The sequence below is a fragment of the Nannospalax galili genome, unplaced genomic scaffold (genome assembly GCF_000622305.1).
Source record: "Nannospalax galili isolate Female #2095 unplaced genomic scaffold, S.galili_v1.0 scaffold698, whole genome shotgun sequence".
Taxonomy (NCBI): domain Eukaryota; kingdom Metazoa; phylum Chordata; class Mammalia; order Rodentia; family Spalacidae; genus Nannospalax; species Nannospalax galili.
This window is the reverse complement of record NW_008341886.1, coordinates 3,983,964-4,005,649: the sequence shown is the minus strand read 5'-3', so window position 1 is coordinate 4,005,649 and position 21,686 is coordinate 3,983,964. Positions and strand designations below refer to the sequence as shown.

Here is a 21,686-nt window from a genome sequence, read left to right as displayed (position 1 = left end):
CAAAAGCAGTTTATTGTCCGATATCTTTCACCAATGTTTAATGGTGATTCTCAGATTATATAACAAAAGGTTATAAGGAGAGTCAAGAGCGTACATGCACCAAGAAAAACAATTTCCAGAAGTCTAAGCGAGTAGAACAGAATCCACACAGCTGTGGCTGCACTCGAGGTATACCAGCTAGAAACTCCTTCTGCCCTTCAAGGGAGAAGTCTCCTCCATGAGAATATCACATTTTACTCACATGCACATTATCATTTTCTGTAGGAAATGACATATAAACTTTGGGGAAAAATATGCTACTTTGAGAAAGACAGGCCTGGCTTAATCTGGAAAAAGACACTGACCCAGAAAAGTCAGCCTTCCTGGTGTTCATCATTTAGAACACGGCAGTGTGAAGCCTTGAACACAGGTGTGTCTGGTTGAAAATCATCGTGTGATCCTATGTCACCAATGGGATAAAGAGAGACTTCCTTAGATAGCCTGATACTGTTGCAAAAATACTATACCACCACCACAGGGAAAAAACACAACACTTTCCAGCATTGTAAAATGTGCACTATATGGAGCTGGAGAGATGACTCAGTGGTTAAGAGCACTGATTTGGACTTGATGAGGACTCAAGTTTGATTCCAGCATCCACATGGTGGCTAACCCCCACCAGTAACTCCAGTTCCAGGTGATCTGATGCCCTCTTCTGACACCCTCGGATATTGAGGACACAGGTGCACCTACCTTCATGCACGCAATACACTGATACACATAAAATTTTTTAAAAAATTAATGCACACTGTATTTTAAAAGTAAACTAAGTCCATTTGACCCAGAGGCTGGATAGATGGCTCAGTGGTTAAGAGTGCTTGCTGCTCTTTACAGAGGTCCTGAGTTTGGTCGCCAGCAACAGTGTTGGGTAGCTCACAATCACCTGTGACTCCAGCTCCAAAGGGGGATCCCATGCCCTTTTCTGGCATCTGTGGGCACCACACACATGGGGCATACATGTAGACACATACATAAAGATAAAATACATCTTTAAAAAAATTTGTGTCTCTGTCCAAATGAATTCCAGTAGCCCCCAGTCTCATACCTATAGTCATTCTAAACAGAAATAAAAACATAGCTATATAAAACTTGTTTATGAGTCTTCATGTAGGTTAGTAGTACATAAAGCAGCAAGACAGCTATTTAAACCCAGCACAAACTTAGCAGTCTTAGTCTACAGTTTTAACTGATGGTGCATTTTTAAACTGCATTTCACAGCCAGTTTGGTAGCTTTTGCATATTCATGAAGCAACTGCTTTTAACAATTAGTTTAAACACTTTACAGTATTTAAAATTGCCAATTATTTTATAATTCATATTATCTAGCATTAAAAATTACTTGATGGGGCTGGAGAGATGGCTCAGCGGGTAAGAGCGCAGGCTGCTTTTGCAGAATTGGGTTCAATTCCCAGCACCCACATGGCAACTAACAACCCTCCATAACTCCAGTTCCAGGGGACCTGACACCCTCTTCTCACCTCTGTAGACACTGCACAGCATGGATGCACTTACACACATGGAATACACTCATACACATAAAATAAAAATAACAAATAAACTATTTAAAAAATAATAGCTCTCTTTCCTTTCAGCCACCGCCATGCCCTCCAGACTGAAGAAGACCCAGAAACTCCAGGGCCATGGGAGCTACCACCATGGCCACGTTGGGAAACACCAGAAGCCCCCAGAAGGCCGGGTTATGCTGGCAGCACACATCACCACAGGATCAACTTTGACAAATATCATCCAGGTTACTTTGGGAAAGTTGGTCTGAGGTATTACCTCGTTAAAGAGGAACCAGAGCTTCTGGTCAACCTTGAAAAATTGTGGACATTGGTCACTGAACAGACACAGGTAAATGTGCCACAAACAAGATTGCCATTACCCCCATCAGTGACGTCATACAATCTGGCTACTACAAAGTTCTGGGAAGGGAAAGCTCCCTCAGCAGCCATCTTGAAGGCCAAACTCTTCAGCAGAAGAGCTGAGGAGAGGATTAGAAATGTTAGGGATGCCTGTGTCCTGGTGGCTTGAAACCACACAGGTTCATTAAATGCTTTGTTTAAAAAAATACAATAATAAACCCAAAAATTTACTTGATGGTTTAATCTACTAGCATTATTAATAGTTGTGTTGGTGAGCCCTAGGTCCTTACTCAAGAACTCACTCTGAACTTTCAAAAGCATGCCATGTGAACCCTCAGATAATCCCTAGTGCCTGTGTGCACACTCTTTCACAAACCCAACGTAAGAAGGATGCCCTTTCTTTTCCCAGCCTTTATTTCAGTGCTAAAGCAATTAAAGCAGATAGGTAATAGACCGATCTTTGTCGGTGCTTACAAGAGAGAGATGGAGAAGTACGTGTAACAGTGGATGGGCTGCGTCTGTAAGCTGTGCCTGTGTGTCTGGACACAGAACACAAGTCTGAAAACATCACCAGTGCTGATCTTGAACTATGTAGAGCACACAGCACCATCTGTCAGGCGAAAAAAGGTTTCTTGCTGTGTTCGTACGATTCTGTCGCAGGCAGATTCTTCTGGAACTTCAGAGCCCTTACAGGAACCACATGTTTCTCCTTTTAATGTGAGCCCTGATCATGTAACACCTACGCAACACTAAGGACTCGCAGACACACAGGGCCTTATGCTCAGCTCTTACACATCAGAACCACCCCGTCTTCCACACTTTCCCAGAGCATGAGGCTGCAATGTGGGACAAACCGTCAAAATGGAATTTCAGATCACAAAACACTTATGCGTTCCCCAAATCACCATTCTATAAATCTTTAACTGGCATATCTTTACAGATCAATCCCCTGACCACTAGACAGAATTTCTGGCCATTTGGGGATTTTCTGGGAAAGACTCTCATCCCGTGGGAATTTTCCTGAGGAATTTCAAAGATGAGAACTGGCCCAGAGTTGCTAGTTAAGCCCAACAGAGTCATAACCAACAGCTGCCTCTTCTCCTGCCTGTCACCATTCCCGCCTTACGAGTGTCTCTGGGTAGGCCAGCACAACATTCTGCAGGCACTGATACATTAAATGCAAGCCTGTTCCCTTTCAATCAAACCCCACATACAAGTCCCTCAAGACAGTTGTCTCCCATGAGCGATAGCAAGGAGGATCCTGTGCTTATTTACACAGACTTATAATAGCTAACTCTGGTCTCTCTCTCTCTCTCTCTCTCTCTCTCTCTCTCTCTCTCTCGCACAGAGACACACACACACACTCGCATGCACACACACACACAATAATAGCTAACTCTGGTCTCTCTCTCTCTCTCTCTCTCTCTCTCTCTCTCTCTCTCTCAGGCACAGAGACAAACACAAACTCACATGCATGCACACACACAAACTTACATATCACAATCACTCTCTTTTGGTCTTCTTTTTCCATGCTATAAAGTACATGCATTACCACCTACATCTACAGCTAACCAGGTGATGTAGGGCATGGCAAGGACTAATGAAGTCCATTGTAAACAAACTATTATGGACCTAGAAGGGACTGAACCAACATGAACAATCTGCATTGTCCATGAACACTTTTCTCAAGTTTCCTTAGAAGTGATGAATCTGAGCCTCACCAGCATTAGAAAAGATGCTACGGTTCGGTGATTCTGTCATACAATGATACCACAGGTCCTTCTGGCTACTTCTGGGATCTAGTTTGAAATATGTCTTATCTTTCACATTTCTGATTTTAGAAAAGTTACTAAGTTTTGCCAAAACTCTTTCTTCATGCAAAGACACTAGCACTATATAAGGATGAAAGCTACTGTGAGGGGGGCCATTCTTGCAGAGGGCTCAGGTTCCATTCCCAGCACCCACATGGCAGCTGTTTGTAACTCCAGTTCCAGGGGATCCAAATGCTCTCTTCTGACGTCAGTGGGCATTGCATGACACAGCTGAACTTAAATACATGCAGGCAATACATGCGTACAGATAGAATAAAAAATAATAAAAAATATTCTTAAAGAAGTTATTGTGAGAACAAAGAAGTTTGTGTCAATGCACAATGAGGCGTGCGGTAAGTGGCTTCAAAAATCAATATATATATACACCCAATGTTCATACATTTTAGAGAGTGACATAATCGATTACAAGCCCCCAGCACAGAACAAGTTCACAGGCAAAGATATTCTTATTACTATACCTCTTTCATCACAAAAGAGCACAGGCCTTAAATTTAACGGGAATGTAGGAGAGGTTTGCAAGACAAAGGACTGAGTGCAGGGAGAGATTGAGAAGGATGCTCCTTCATCAGGTGACTTTAGTTTCCTGCATTCTCCAGGCCTGGCCCAGAGATTTTGGTGCCTTAATTCACTTTCCTAAGGCTCAACTGCCTGATATGAAAGTAGGATATTATTTCACTTCCCCTGTGGGTTGCTGGAAGATTATAATGCCAAATTCTTCACATGCCTTGTCTCACAGTGACTAGTGTGCAATGATCAACACATACCGCGGTTGCATTACAATGACAATTTGAGCTCTTAATTTTAAGCCATATAACTGAGATGGCTTCAAATGGACTGAAATGGACCAGTCCCCTTGTCAGGGTTGAGAGGGTTAAGCATTAGAAACAAGCAATGGAGTGAAATAGAAAAAAATCAGGAAAAAAGGGATGCAGAAACTGTACACAGTTCTCCTGCCTCTAGAGCAGGAAAAGGCACAGCAAAGGCCAAGGTACAAAAGTCTGCAGGATTCACACACCCGTAGTACTGTGAATCATTCGTACAACTAACTGCATGTGACCTCATGTGCCATCTGTGAAATCTGGAACTGTCATAAGCTCCTGAACTAAGTGATATATGTTTCCTTTAACTACCTGACAGGAGGCTAAAAATCACAAAACCAAGTCATTGAAAACAGCAATTTCTAATATTTATTATATTATAAGATAATGTATTAAATTTGATAAAATAAGAGTCCAAATTGTAGTTTGGATGGCCCTAGTCTTATACCAGCAATAAATCTTTCCATCAAGGCATCAAGAATTGGTAACAAAGATCAAATCTCTAAAGCTATTATCCTTACATTTCTAATTTAACCAAATTACTTCAAAATGCATTTACAATGAGTGACTAGAAATTTGTCCTTTTAAAAGACCATTAGAAAGCAATTACCTCCCATCAGGAGCACAAGTCTAGATGACATCGACTTCTCAGAGTTCAGCCAAGAGATCACTGGAAGAAACTATCGACAGATGAATGAACAGCTAGCAACTAGCTGGACCACCTAGGTGACCCCCAAAGCTGGACATATAAGAAATCTGTAGTGACCATAAACAAACAAGCAGTGAGCCATCACACTTTCCCTCCCTCTCCACAGGTATTTAATTCTAGAATGCATTCTCTAGTCGCCCAAGGAAAGGGTGACTCTTAGGTAACCAGTTCCCTAGAGCATGCTCCCTCACCCAGTTTAATGAGGAGCCATGCGGTTTGGAAGCAACTTCTAGAGTTACAGAATGTTAAGCAAGGTGTTCATTATTTTACCGCACCATGAAACAACAGGCCTAAACAACCGAGGCCAGGAATGTTTTCAGAGGCTATGTTTGCACATGTCGGGAAACAAAACAGGGTGCTCAAAGCACCCCACCCCTTACAGCATTTCTGCCCTTTCTGGGAAGGTGAATGGTGCGTGGAAACCACTTCATGAAAGTGTCGACTCCCCAGCGCTCTAAAATGCTCACCTCACCATTTGGACTGCTCGTGAATTCTGATAATCGTTGTTCATGAATTCTAACACCGAGCTTTCCAAATTTTCCATTCGTCCACTTCCTTTCCTGGTTTTAAACAGCATTTAAAGTCCAGTCTTCTGAATGCCTCACTACAACATTTGTACTGGACTAGGTCACCTTTATCCATCCACATCAACTTGAACAGAACATAAGGGCCAGTAGGATTCTCATGGACAGACACAGGGCTGATCAGCCTTTGAAAGCAAGAGTTGATGTGAGACAGACCTAAATCTGATACAAAATGTAAACACTGGCCAAGAAACTCCAGTCCTATGAGCTGCCAAATCTCTGTGGTAAAACTATGATATCCTTATCAACCTTAGTGGTTATAGGAGATCATGTTCAAGTTCATCTGGTCAGAGTGCATAACTGATGGTCAGTCATTGTGAATTTGTTTCTGTGTCCACTTTATTTTATCTTTAAATATATTTTATTGCATTTTTATGGATTTTATGCAATACATCTTAATCATATTTAGCGCCCCATCCCCTATCTGCACCCCTCTAAGGCCCCCCTACAGGAATTCACGCATTTTGCCATATATGTTAGGGCCTATGAATTCCCTCCATGTGAGTTCATCCACTGGAGCCTGTTCAGCCTGTCTAATGTCATGCCCTTACCCTTAAAAAAGGTCCACTCTCCCTCACCCAGGAACTACCAGTAGTTCCTCGACAAAGTTGTGGCCTCCTGCGCATTTCCCCAGTTCTATGATGGTTTTTGTCTGATTGAGTTTGCATGGATGTAGAGAATAAGAGACTGCAGGGTGTGGGTCACTGGACCCCTATATTAAGTTCCACTCACCCAGCGCTCAGGGACCATTGTGGAAGAAGGACAAAAGGGTTGTAAGAGCCAGGGAGGAGCACATGGCCGTAAGGAAACAGTCTTACAGGTTTCTGGGACCTTGCTCATATGAACCTACCGCAATGGTGACAGCATGCACAGGACCCACATCCGTTTTAAAGAGGGCACTTAGATATGTGTGTTTCTTTTCTATGTCACTTCCAATCCCTTAACATTAAATAGGCCATAGGGCAGATAGTGAGCAAATTCAGCAGCTACATCACACACTGTCCAGAGAGGCCAATAGAAAAGGAGAACTGGTGACTATCTGGGACCAGTCTCTGCCCATCAGGAAGGAAAGCGGTCTGGTTTCCTGCTTGTTTGTAAGATGCTGTTAAAGTCTTTCTATTGCCTTGTGTGGCCAGAGAAATAGGAAAGAATTTGTTAGAAATAAATAGAACAGGGCTAAAGTGGCCCCACCAAATTAGTTCTGTCTCAAAGGACTGTGTATCCATATCAGCAGTATTTGTCAAAACACACACATTTTCCTAATGACAGTCTTTACTGTCAAGTTCAGCAAAGACATCAATATTAATTATAACGTAAAATAGAGACAGTACAGGCTTTTGCAAGGTTGGCTATGGGGAATAGTCATATAAAGATCATATACCGGATTTATTTAAAACTAAATACAATAATTAAAGCCTAGGAAAGTCTAAAGCTAGAATTATTTTCTCAAACAGAACACAAATCACCCTCATGTCAGTGATCAAATCCTGTGGGATTTTAATGCATTTCTGCTTTGCAAAGAAAGCAGATGTAAAGAAATGCCAATATTTCCACTTAATGAAAGAATTATAAACATAAAGGAAATATTTTGATTTGTATACATACAGAAGCTACAAATATAAGCATAAATATCTACAGACTAAAGTATGTGTACAACTATGCTACATTTTTTAAATTGTGCCAGGACATGGGTGCAATTATATGCATGCAAGAAATACCTATACATGAGATAACAGTAAGGAAAAAAACTGTGAAAAATAAAAATAGTGCAAGACATGGCCTACGGAGATGGCTCAGTGGTTAAGAGCACACATTTTTCTTGCAGAGTTGGGTCCCCAACACCCACATGAGGAGGCTCACAACTGCCTACAATTCCACCTTCAGGGGATCCAAGAACTCCATCTGGACTCCACAGATACCTGTACCCATGTGTACATACCCACATACAGACATACACATATACACATAATTGAAATATAAATATAAATCCTTTTGTAAAGATACCACAAATAAATCTTACCAAGCATTACAGAACCTAACACTAAAGTTATGGAAATGAAACATACCAAGTTTGACCTGTAAGAATTGATAGTTGATAAAATTTATTAAACATCATAAAAACATTGTTAGGTTAACAAAAAAAAATTGGCAATGAGAATCTACAAATAGAGATACTGTAAGCAATTGGAGTGGGTGTTAAAAACTAGCCTCAGTGTTAGAATATTTGTCCAGCATTCACGAGGTCTGAAGTTCAATTTCCATCAATGCCAGAATTAAATATTTATTATACAGAGATGATAGTTGATGATAGATAGATAGATAGATAGATGATAGATAGATAGATGATAGATAGATAGGTGATAGATAGATAGATAGATAGATGATAGATAGATAGATAGATAGATAGATGACAGAAGATAGATGATAGACAGAGAGATAGATGATAGATAGATAGGTGATAGATGATAGATAGATAGATAGATGATAGATAGATAGATATGTACATACATACATACGTACATACATATATACATATGTACACACATATGTAAAGATACTGCTCTGTATTAAAGGAAATGAACCAAAACAAGAAGGCTTCTTATAGGAGATGTATTTCAAATAGGTCCTGAAGTAAACGTCAGACAGTCATTGCCTCACAGAATCCGGGGGATGAAAAGGAAGAGACATTAAATGAGGAACTCTAACAAACACTAAATATACACCATACACCATATAGCACAGGTTCATAACCTCAGCCTTGTATTCATTTTATCATTGGAGCTCTCCTACGCTTTGGGGAATGCTTATCCCTACGCATGAGACATCTACAGCACAAGAAAATAGTCATGACAATCAAATCATGTTTGTAGATTTGGGAAGAGGTCTACAGTGGAAGGAGGCTGGACAAAGCTGCCCTGCTTCCCATTCAGAATCAGGGCTAACAGGCTATCAAGAAGGCGTAGCTGTAAAGGGTGTTTGCCACCAAACCTAACCATTGGAATTCAATCAGAGAGAGTTCACCAAGGGAACAGACTCCTACAAGTTGTCCTCTGACCTCCACATGTGCACCATAGTGTGGGTACACACACACACACACACACACACACACACACACACACACACGCACGCACAAATAATGAATAAATGTTAAAAAAAAAAAAACCTTAGGTAAAAAGAATCACTGCTATCTATGTACAAAGTTAAGGTCTAAAACTAACAATAAAAATAATAAAAACAAAGGAAGCAGACTAGACATAAAAAGGGACATTCTGATTTCATTTGCCATACTTGAATTCTCTACTTAACGAAGCTAGAAACATCATACGTCTCCTAGAAAACATTATATGTAGCCTAGAAAACACTATACATAGTAATCAAAACTACATCCTGAATTACAACAACACAGAATTTCACCGCATTGAAATGTGAGTCTCATTAATCAGTTATATAATGAGAACCAGATAAACGCAGTTTTGTTGCCACAGTAACAAGGACAGCCTAGTTTGGTTAAATGAAATGAAGACTATTGAAATTTGAAAGGAAAGTCTAAAGAATCTGAGGGAAGTGCTAACTTCCCAAAGAAGTCGGTCCCCATAGCTATCTGGCTAGTTTTATTATTTTGCAGATGGTAACAGGATTACCAGTTAAATACATACCTGTGAAAGAGAAGTATGACCTCAGAAGGGTCAGTGATAAATAATGACTAAATGAGAATCTCTTCAGTCCCTAACTAGTACCCATAACTCTACTCCCCTAAGCTACTTCTTAACTGACACAAAAGCCTATAGGTACCTTTTACCTCTGGATGAAAATTAGTACAGATGTTATTAGGAGGAGAGTCGATAGTCCTTCCTCACCATCACCATCACCATCACCAAATCAACCACTGCACTGTCTACTGTCCTCACCTCCATCATTATCTCTGCTGTCAGCAATTCCATCACCTCACCACCAACATTATCTCCACAACCACTACCACCACCAGAAGAAAGAATCCCCACCACCACCACCACCATTATTACGATCATCACCACCATCACCAACACTATCACCATCATCACCACCTCTACTGCCATTATTACCATCGTGACCACCTTACAGCACTATTGCCACCAGCAGCACCATCATCACGATCATCATCACTGTCACCATGAGTCCCACCATCATCACAGCTCTCGCTGTCACAGCATCCATCCCATATAACAGAACTGACTCCAGCACAATTCTCCTTTCACACAAGCCCACTCCTGCACACATGTCCCAAACACACACTTCCTACTTTCTGGAATATCTGTGCCTCTAAATCTGCTCAGTTATTCTGTTTGACCAGGACATAACCTCCACACAAAATTTTATATACCATTGAATTAAATACATCTTCAAATAAATTGTGTATCTGATTAACACTTGAATTGCTCACTCATTTCAGAAATATTTTCATGTTGTATTATGGACAAGATCTCCAGTGGCTAAGCATCCTTCTATTTAACTCTTATGCAGTGTTCAATGCACGCCAGACATACTTGCAATATTTCAACTAAATTTTCCCCATAACAATGCAATAAAGGGATACTACAAACATTTTTGATATAAAGGTAGGAAAACTGAGGTCTTGGATGAAGCATTGAAAGGTATAAAGTCTGAGGGAACAAAATGCAAAGCAGAATTCAAGGCCAGGCAGGGGCCTCTCCAGGATGTTTGACCCATGAGACACAGTGGCCACTCTAAACTGAAAACAACTCAAGGACAAATTTTATGTTTAAATTTTCTTTTTAAAATGAATGACAAAATACCTCCAAGAAAATTCAGCTAATTGACTTTCAATTCCATTTTAAATAATAAAAGGCAGTTTTCATTAGTAAGAAATTACATTTGTCTAGGGATGTGACAGACTTAGGGTTTTCTCTAGGATTTATGACCTCTCCAGCCATGTGTATCTGGCTATGTTTACAGTACCACACATGAGTTTCCTCCCATTGACAGGCCTTTAAGTTCATTAGGTAGTTGTTGATTACCCCCAAATAAAAGTGCCACTACTGCCCCAATATAGTTTGCTGTGTGTGCTGGTCATTGTTGTGGTTATTAAGCTTTAAAGCTGGGTTTTTGACCTTTGACGGATTAGTCACCCTTAGCAGCTTGCACAGACTCGTCCAAGAGCTAGTCTTCAGATAGAAGGCTTCCAGATCAGTTCCAGCTCCATTGCTCCATGTCCTGTATCTGAAGCATTTCCTGTCTTCAGCAATAGGGTCTTAACCTTCAAGTTCTGGAAGGGAATCAGGGCTCTGGCAATAGCCTGTGTAATATTTTGAGTCTTTGGACTACTCTGACCAACAAGCTAAAGGGAAGTTTCTCCTGCCTAGCACTGTTTGTTATATAGCCTTCAGCTATATACAGGCATTCATGTACAAATACTTCATGTGTAGTTTTTAGTAGGCTTTTGAACTAATGCATTTCCTTCTGGCTTTTCACACCAGCTAAGCATTATTTATCTCTCCTTTCTCTCTCTCTCGTATCGCTATATTTAGAGACAAGTATGACAGTCACCACTCACCAAAGAAGCTTCTATAGCCACAGAACTATTAGAGTTCCACAACTGATCACACATACAGAATAATTATCTGTGAGATGCCCAAACCTAAGTGACACAAATCTACAATGAAACTTCTACACCTCACAGAGCATAGTGGAAACTGGAGGTAGAAAGAAGACTAATGCATCTTTCAACTCTCATCAGTGACGCTTCCTCATGAAACAGAAGGTGATGAACAGAAAAGGCCACAAATGGTCAAAGTGTACAGAGTCAAGAGTCTGCAGACTGTGGATTCCTGAACAGAACTCCTATATTAAATTTCACCCATCCAGGGCTCAAGATTCTAAGAACCTGGGAGGTCATGCATGACCATATGTAAATTGAGTCTTATAGGCTCCTGGGACCTTGCTCATATGAATCTACAGCAATGGTGTCAGCATGCACAAGACCCATGCAGACTCAATCAGACAAAAACCCAGCACAGAACTGGGGAGTGAGCAGCAGGTCCCAAACTTAGCAGAAAACTATTGGCAACTATTTACTACTGAGTGAGGGAGAGCTGATCTTCTTTAAGGGAAGGACTCTAGATTACAAAACAACAGGCCTTAAGATATACTACAGAATTCATGGAATCTGTGAAATCTGGTGGGGGGTGGCGCTACAGGAATGTGCAGATGGGAGAGTGAGTATAAAGATTACTAAAACTTCTGTTTTAAAAAAAAATAGATTTTTTTTTAAAAGAAACTGAGGCCAAGCAGGGACAGTGTTTGCATGAAGGTCTCTGAGTTCTTTGGCTTCAGAGCTGTAAATAGAATGCAGGAGTCCTAATTCCAACTGATGCTCTTCAATTAGCCTCTGACATCTGGATCACCTCCAATGTATACACACAAAAGTGTAGTTTCACCGCCACCAATTAAGAAAGATGACTAAAGACACATGAAACTCACTAGGAAAGCCAACAACAGGCCTCTCTAATTATCTCAACTCTTATTAGCCCATACAGAAATCTGGGATTCTGTTATACCTCTAATCTAAGGAAGCCACAGCCCTTCACAGAACACCCCAGGCAACACCTGGCTAAGCAAGTTGACAAAATAGTGTGTGACAAAAACATTGGTGATCAGCCAGGATAAGCAAGCATTACAACGCCAAGTCTGTGACCCTCTATGTGTTTATGTGCACAGGCCCAGACCCATGCTCTCTCCAACCCTTACCTGTGAAGGAACAGTCACCCACAGGCAGAGGAAAAGGTCTATAATTGATTTTTTGGCCAACCTTCAGACCTTAATACCATCCATGACTACATTTCTCCCTGTGGCAAAGCATATTCTCTCACCTAAGAGGACTGAGAACTCATTAGTGCACCTGGCTTCAGATGAAGACTGCCTCAGAAACACGGGCAATGACATTACCAGGGTGACACCCCTCCCCACAGCCATCCTTGCAGCCACACCAAAGCCTCCAGGTGGAGAAAAGACTTCAGAATATGCTATACATTGAGTAACAAGTAAGGTCCTCCACTGGTCTCTGGTTTCACATTACTTGTGCTAGCCTATCTCTTACTTGGGGTGCTACCCCTCCCAATCCATGTACAGCTCAAGCAATAGAAATTTCATATATTTTCCTATGGAAATACGAATAAAAATAATTAGCTGGAAAAGGAAATTTTCTTTTAACTTTGGTTTCATCATGATAATCTTAATATTTTTAGAAAGTACAAATTAAACATTCATAAGAAAAATTTTCATTCATTCAGTGCTTTATTTTTTTGTTTTCTTCTGGCTCTTTAAGTTTCTTAGTTTTTAATTTTTAAAATGTTCATACAAGTATATATTGTACATTGAACTTATGCCTCCCCCATAATTTCCATCATTCATGTAAGCAGCAAACAAGCAAACACGCATCACTATAATAATCAGACATAAGAAACTACATGATCACGTGGGTCTACTATGAAAGGAAAAAATCTAATATCGAGTAGTGACAATATATAAGCAAGCTATTAAGAAGGTTTTAAAAATACAGTATGTGTAACTAAAAAAATTATCTGATAGGACATAGAATTCAAAGAGTTGGGGCTTTTCTTTATCCACAATTTGAGAGCATTTTGTTCATTTTCCTGGGGCTGTTTTAGTCCCTGATTTCCCTGGGCATTCTATAGTCAACCTCCCCAGAACAGGAGTTTTCATTTCATTTCTCTTTAATCTTGCAAGGCATCCAAACTACTCTTTTCACCAATTATAAATAAGTAAATAAAACAATCTGGAACAAAGAGAAGCCATATGCACTGCCTACTTTCCACTACAGAGTGTTCTCTCCTACACACTATGTTTATTCCTGAGTTAATGCAAATGACAATTTCCATCTGGACTTTTTTTTATAAAAGATTTCTTATTTCATCCTGTGATAATTTGAAAAAATATGTACACTGTGTAACCATAAATAAAATAGCTTACAGCACCACTCCAAAAATTATTCCCAGTCTTCATGTATACTAAGCTAGTTATTTCAGCCCAAGCAAAAGAAAGAGGATCAGTTGTCAGCACAATGGAAACATGGAGATCAAACAATATGTCTGGCATGTTCTCTGTGCTACTGATTATCATGAAAGGCTCCGGGGTTTAATAAATTTTCTTAACAGGATACCACTTAGTTCAACCATGGGGTAAGACCCTGCACAAGGACTCTGTAGCCAGTCAGTGGTCCCTGCCTCCAGTTGACACAAGGTCAATGCATCTCAATCCATATCCGACAACATTGAGCTACCTTAATTATATGCAAAAGCAAGTTTCTAGCTCCATACCCATAAAGCACACTGAGGTCTTCCTTACAAAGTCCCCAGGCAGCACAGTGCTCAGCTCTCTCATGTCACCCATGGACCAGCAATTAAAACACGCCTTGACCATGCACAACCACCACTCTGAACATGGTCCATTGCCAGTCCAATGAGTCAAAGAAAGAAGGCATGAAGAAAGAGAAAATAAGAATTCATCTTGTGCCCACCAAACAACCCACAGTAAGCATGCAATCATGATCAGAAAATATCACCACTTTTAACTTATAGGAGGGCAAACTGAGTCTGCTTGAACTCGAATAACCTGTGGCGTACAAGATATTTCCTATACGTGAGACAGATGTCTTGAGTTTAGTCTATGCAAGCTGTTCCCTGGTGTCAAAGACCCTGTCCCTTCAAACAGGTTGGAGTCATGTCCCAGCAAGAACTGGTCCGAAAGCCAATCTTATCACGGATTCCAGATGCCTTTCTCTTTACCTCACACTTTCCCTAACTGTTCTAATTAAGCTTATAGAATTATTTCTACAAAATAAAATATAATTTACCATTTTCTATATTAGTCCATACTATACAATTACAGGTGAATATTTTTTAAAGACTTATTTTTATTTTCTGTGTGAATGTTTTTCCTGCGTGCATTAAGAGCACCACATGTGTGCCTATTGCATGCAGAGGCCAGAAGAGGGTAGCAGATCCCCTGGAATTGGAGTTACAGATGGTTATGAGTCGGCATTTGGATGCTGGGAACCAAACCTAGGTCCTCTGCAAGATCAGTAAGTGCTCTTAACCTCTGAGTGATCTTCCAGTCTCTGTATGAAGATTTTTTGCAACGGTTATCTTTACTGACATAATATTCAAGACGTTCAGATCAAAAAGTCCATAACATTTTTTAAAACTATTATTTTTATTGTGACTTCTATAAATATTTTTTTTTCTACATCGGATACACCCAGTTTTCATTCTTATCTTCTGGGGAAAAAATCAAGTTACTATGGCAGAGCACTGATACATCCAGTTGGCCTCAGTCACTGGCATTTCAACTCTATTATTCCAGATAATCCATCATACAAAATGCAGGCAAAGAAAGTTCAGGCAAGAGGTGAAAGAAAATCTGCATTCCCAGCTAGAGGGTACAGATGACATGGCCCAGACTCTTCAAAGAAGAGAGTGGAGGAAACTTTGGGAATGATCCCCAGGAAAATGAGAAATAAAATGTTAAGGTGACAGGACAGTTTCCCATAATTTTCAGGGGATATCCTGGGGAAATAGGATGGGAAATAATTAGAAGTACACATGCAAATGCAAAGCTCAACACTAGATACATAAAGGGTACCTAGAAATCACGAAGTGAGCATCGTAACATAAGACAGATGCCAAATGGCTCCTCTAGATTTTCAGCTACTTGTGGCAGCATACTTGGAAACTCCAGCACTTGGAAAACTCAAGCAAGACAATTATAAATTCAAGGCCAGCTAAAGCTATAACAAGACCCTGACTGAGAAGGATTAAATGGGGTGGGGAATGGGAGGGCAGGTAGAGGAGGGAGCACGGGGAGAAATAACTAACATTAAAGGCCTTCAGAAAATGTCACATGGACTCCTACCCTAGAGAAGCTTCTTAAAATATATACATATGCAATATAAAACATTTCAAATGTAGATACCTGATAATGGGTGTTCAATAGCCCTACCAGACACGAGGCTAGTAAATAAAAAGCCCAGTGCCACCAATGGATGCCATCATTTGGAGGTATTGACCAGGGGGATACCAGAGACCCTCAAACAATACTAACTGTCTTGGCTCCTGCCATAACTTCACAGTAAGCCCCTATTGCTGAAGACAGTACATATGTGAGTCATAAAACAAATAAAGGATAAATCAAGCTGGCATCAACCTTGAAGCTTCATCTCGCTGGTGAGCTTTCACAGTGTTAGAATGTACTGTGCATGCTATGGGGAGGGAAAAGCAATCATTACCTCTACCCAGTTGTGAACCCTAGGAGTTACAATAAGGACAGGCCTGGGAAAGTATGTCCAGTTGTACAACAGTGGCATAAATGCTATGGGAGTAACCAACCACTTTATGCTTGGATTTAAGTCCCATTTCACAAGATGGAGCCCATACTTGGCACTATTATCAGGGCTAAGAACTTGTGCCTACACAGGTGATGGGCCACAAAGGAAAACCTACTACTATTATTCTGCTCAGTACACATAGTATTAAACATACCTCTAACGACTCATTGTTATAGTAAATGGCCATTAAGACAGAAACTCACAACTGGTCAAGGTGCAAAGAATAAGAGACTATGGAGTGCTCAGCTCGAAAGAGGACACTTATATCCATCACACAATCTCCTGCCAAGACTCAGGGATCATTGCAGAAGAGGGAGAGGAAAGACTGTAAGAGGCAGAGGTAGCAGATAAATACAAGTAAATGCTGTTGCCTGGACACAAGAGGGCAATGGCAATATGAACTCACAGCACTTGTGACAGCATGCACAAGGCCTGAGGAAGCCCATACCAGACAAAAACTCAGCGTGGATGGTGGGAGTGAGCAAGATAAACCCAGTCCTAGTGGAGGATCGACTGGCAACTGATAGCTGCTGGGATAGGGAAAGTCGGTTTTTTTTTAAAGGTGTAACACCTTGTAGGTTGATCAAGCTTCAAAAGATGGACCCATAACCTTGTGGATGCAAATTAGTCTCATAGGCCTTTTAAAAAGCAGTAACAGTGATGCTTGAATGGACCTGTGTTTTTGGCTGCCCATCTGGGATTAGATAACATCTCAGGGAGCTAGTCCCTGGAGAAAACTGATTCTCCACTAAATGGACTTAGGTGTAATATAGATAGATGATAAGATAGATGATAGATAGATGGGTAGATAGATGATAAATAGATAGATGGGTATATTTATAAGTGCATGGATGCATAATATGTAACAATATTAATCAAAAAAGAGGATAAGAAATTTAAAATTGGGGGACATGGGAGGGTGGGGGGAGGCTGGGAGGGATGGAAATCATGCAAAGAAAATACTCATATGAAATTCTCAAAAATTAACATTTTTCTTTAAAAAAGAAAGGAACTTAGCACTGCTAAACACTGGGCACTGTACCTAAGAGTTGTCATACAAAACACCAGCATCCTAGAGCCCCAGTTCCACCAGAGTAGAGGCCACATCTGTTTCTCACCATTGCATCTCTATCGTGTCTGAGCCCTCAAAACATTTATCACAGCACAACTGGGCTGGATAGCTTTAGTGTCAACTTGACTCACCTGGGTTGAGGGAGCCTCAATTGGGGAATTTCCTTCATCGGACTGGCCTGTGGCATGTCCACGGGGAATCTTCTTGATGGTTGAGTGTTGTGGGAGGGCCCAGCCCACTGTGGGTGGTGTCACCCCTTGGAAGGTGGGCCTGTGTTGCATAAGAAAGCAGGCTAAGCAGGGGCCAGGGGAGCAAGTCATCAGTAAGCAGCATTCCTCCATGGCCTGTGCTCCAGCTCCTGCTTCCAGGTTCCTGCCCTGAGTTTCTACCTTGGACTCCCTAATGAACTGCGACCTGGGAGATGTAAGACAAATAAACCCTTTCCTCCCCAAGTTGATAGTGGTCAGAGTAGTTTGTCACAGGAATGGAGAAACAAACTAGGACAACTATTCATAAGAACCAAGTGGTGACATCCATCAAGGGATAGATGAATAAAGAAATGAGGCATATATACGCAGCACAGTACAAATCCAGCCATAAAGAATGAAATCTTGAAATTTACAGGAAAACGGACAGAACTAGAGATCATCATGTTAAGTGAAACAAGCCAGACTCAGAAAGACAAGTATCATGTGTTTTCTAATATAAGCAGAATCAAAAAAGGGGGCTATTAAGGAAGAGAAAAGAGACAAGAGGGAGGGGGATGGGCACATGTATAGGTAATAATATGTATGATCAAAGTATATTAAAAGCGTGTATGAAAAATCATAATGAAACATTGTTTGGTATAATTAACATTTGCTCATTAAGAACATATACATACATTAAAAATAATAGAGGACAGGAAGTCAGGGAAGGGGTCCAAATATGACCAAAATAAATCATATTCTCAAAGAATCAATGAAAATGGTTTTTAAATTAAAAATAAAATAGGAGATGGGGATTAGAGAGAGAGAGAGAGGAGGAGGAGAGGGAGGGAAAGGAGGGGAAGGCAGAGGAGGGGAATCAACTTTTATGCAAAGAGCAAGTACATGTTGGCCGGGCAGAGGGAGAACTCACATAAGAGATGACATACACTGACACTCTGGGGCAAAGCCTTCTGATATATCACAGTGGGCCTTCACAGTGTAAGATCCCTGGCTCCTAAAACTGTATAGATTGGAAGAAGGGAGCTGAGGTGTAGACCGCTGAAAGGAGAGGAAAGAGGCAGTTAGGAGAAGGTTCAGAACAAATGTTTCAAATCGCTGCATTAAGTTGCGAGATTAAATTGCTATGTATGTGTTTGCCTTACCGAGTAGTCATAGAGAAAGGAGAGGGACGGGGATCACTGAAGATGGTACGCCATGCTGTGTGTTACATGAGAAAAACAAAGGTCCAGTGTCCTTAACCAAAACCCAATTCCTTGCCAGAACAATGTTCATGTTTCTGCAACTGTCTTGTAGTTTAATTATTCATCTCGGCATTTACAAAGTGCAACTTTGCTCTGTTAAATGAACTGTACTAAATTCAAGAAAGGGATATATCCAAACAGATGTGTAAAATCTCCAGAAAAGCCACAAAAGTCATCCGAAAAAAATAAATGAGAGGCATTTTTCTTAACTTTTTAACCAAGGAGGATCTACTTTGGAATTATCATCTATTATCTTTTTGAGGTAAATAGGTAAAAGTTAAAAGGATACTCAACTCTTTTGTCATTGTTATATGAAAATTTATTACATAATTATTATAAGAAAACATATTACATGCATAAACAAACCCTATTATAATCACCATTTATCATTTTAATATGCAAGATGTACGGGCATTGGAGATGCAAGGGGCTTCCCCAAAATGGCAATATCATTTTTAATATTATTCATTTCCACTGCAGTAAATGCAGCAGGAGATATGGGGAATTATTCAGCTGGATTCAAGATCTAGTGATTCAACTATATGTAAAAATAAGCTTTCATCTAAGATAATAGCTTTTTTGAGCTCTTTACAGTGATGCCTATGCAACAGAGTTTCACTAAGTGAACATCAAATAAAAAGATGTCCCTCTGATTAAATGTGATGAGAGAGTCCTATACTCAGTGCTGTAACTATCAAGGATTCTGCCAAAGTATTAAAGGATAAAAATTGGTTCATTTGAAAATTATTAGGATTTAGTAGAAATCACCCAACAAAAACGTTGCTCAAAACCTGAGCAAAGAGCACATCAGAAGAAAGTATCACACAGGTACGCCACAGCCAAGAAAAACAAGGGTCGAGCATTCCCCTTAGCACCAACAGCAGTGCCTTTGGCGTCAGCACATAGAGGTCTGAGTCTCTGTTCTGTGAATCCACCTAAGGAGAGTCACCTGTCTGTGTGTCAGCTTTACCTTCAAGGAATGGAGAACCCCACAGAGTTCCCGTGATGACTGATGAATATGAAAAGACTCTAGGATGGGGCATGCATGACAACACCAAGTCCTTCACAGACAACCGCTATCTCCCAGAGGGTCTCAAAGTGTGTGAGTCATTCTGAGCCAGGACAGGTGTTTAAGCCTCAAATTAAACGGCTATACACTTCAAATGATAAGTTAACTATTACCAAGGAATTCTTGTAAGGAGTTATTATTAAAACACAGGTTTCCTTAAATCCCTTCATGTCATGGAGGGAAACACTCTGGGCCAAACAGAAGCAGTATGCATCAGTCCCAGGATTTCAACAGGTCAGCTGAGACGCTGCACTCGGAAGACAGAGGTCTCCTACCTAGAAAAGCCGTTGCACTCGCTGAACATGGACATATGCAAGATGTGCGGGCATTGGAGATGCAAGGGGCTGCCCCAAAACGGCAAGACCTCCAAACTGCTTTGTCACACACAGAGGGCAAATTGCTACCTAAGAGGCTTAGGGCACTTGATTTAACTTCATGCATATTCTTAAATATGAAAAACTGCACTTCTTTTTAACACGAATTGCATTAAAACCAGCAACTTTTTAATAATTTTCTTAACCTCTTTTATTTTTTTTTTCTTTTGGCTGGCAAAGTGTCAAAAGGCAATAAAAAGAAAAAGTATTTCCAGATGGTTGGTCTAAGCAAACTGGGTGGAATTTTCCTTTAAATAAAATGGAAAATCTAAGTAATAGAAGCCCAGTCGAACACCTATCAAAATGCCTACTGTTGGCATCATTATAATTCATCCGCTGGTTTACGGCCTCAGTGGATTTCAAAGAGTTTCCCCTGTTCATATAATGTTCTGCATTGCCAGAACTGGCATCAGGCCTCCAATCTAGTGGAAGACAGATTGTGAAATCCTCTCTTGGATAACTTTCTTCTTTGGGGCATAATTGAGAAAGTGGAGCAAAAACTAATGTGTCATTTCAAAGCCAACTCACAGTGGCACTCAGCTCAGGGAAAGTCAGCCCTTTGGGTAACAGAGGGCTTTTCCTTTGCTGAGCTAGGCAGGCTCTTTGCAGTAGAACTTGTGGTGTTCTGGAGAAAGGTGTTGAGAAAAGTAACAGAGGCACACGAAGTGAAGGCAAAGGGGACATCAGATCATAAAATTAACCCTCAAAGCTTCTAAGACAGACTGATGCCTCTCATTAAAGTGCTGCATTTCATTTACTCCATTTCACTGTGTAATCTATTAGTACATGTGGGGAGTGGTAGGAATTGGAGATTTGGAGGACTTGGAAAACAGAGATAAGCTGACCCATTTCTGACCAATGGTAACTATAATACAGACCTCAGTGTCAACAACCAACAAAACACAACCCCCACACTTCCCAGCAGAGAGTCCCGGAGGGAGGGCGCCTTCCACAGAGTGCAGACCTCATTTTTAAGCCAGCTTTCCCTGTACAAGCTACTGTTGCACAGTCTACACTATTGTCAAAGGCAACATCAGAACCGTAGTGCATCACGTCCAAGACCTGCCCTTCACAGACCTGTGGAATCCAAGCACACACCAAGACCTGGCCTTCACAGACCTGTGGCAATCCAAGCACCCACACTGTCTTCATGACCTGTGTCTTCTCTTGCTATTAGTTTTGTAAGGTTCACCGAGACTAATAATTTAAACCCTGAGGAGGTTTTTACATCACCTCCCCAGAAACATTTTGCAACGTCTGGAAACAATTGTGTCTGTGCCATCTGAGGAGTACAAAAGTCATCCAGTGAGTAGTGGTTAGGATGCAGATAAATATTCAATAACGCACAGGAAATTCCCACACAAGAAGAAATTATCTAATCAAAACTGTCAATAGGGGCAGGGTTAGAAACTACATAATCCTCTCTCTCTCTGTCTCTCTCTGTCTCTCTGTCTCTCTCTCTCTCTCTCTCTCTC

At 40.7% G+C, this 21,686-nt stretch overlaps 1 protein-coding gene and 1 pseudogene across 4 annotated transcripts in view; one reads left to right on the top strand and one right to left on the bottom strand.

Moving 5' to 3' along the window:
- Nucleotides 1-21,686, bottom strand: part of Sema5a (semaphorin 5A) — a 487,535-nt gene that overhangs the window by 328,605 nt on the left and 137,244 nt on the right. The gene's annotated exons all lie outside the window — the stretch shown is intronic.
- Nucleotides 1,640-2,073, top strand: LOC103737802 (annotated as a pseudogene).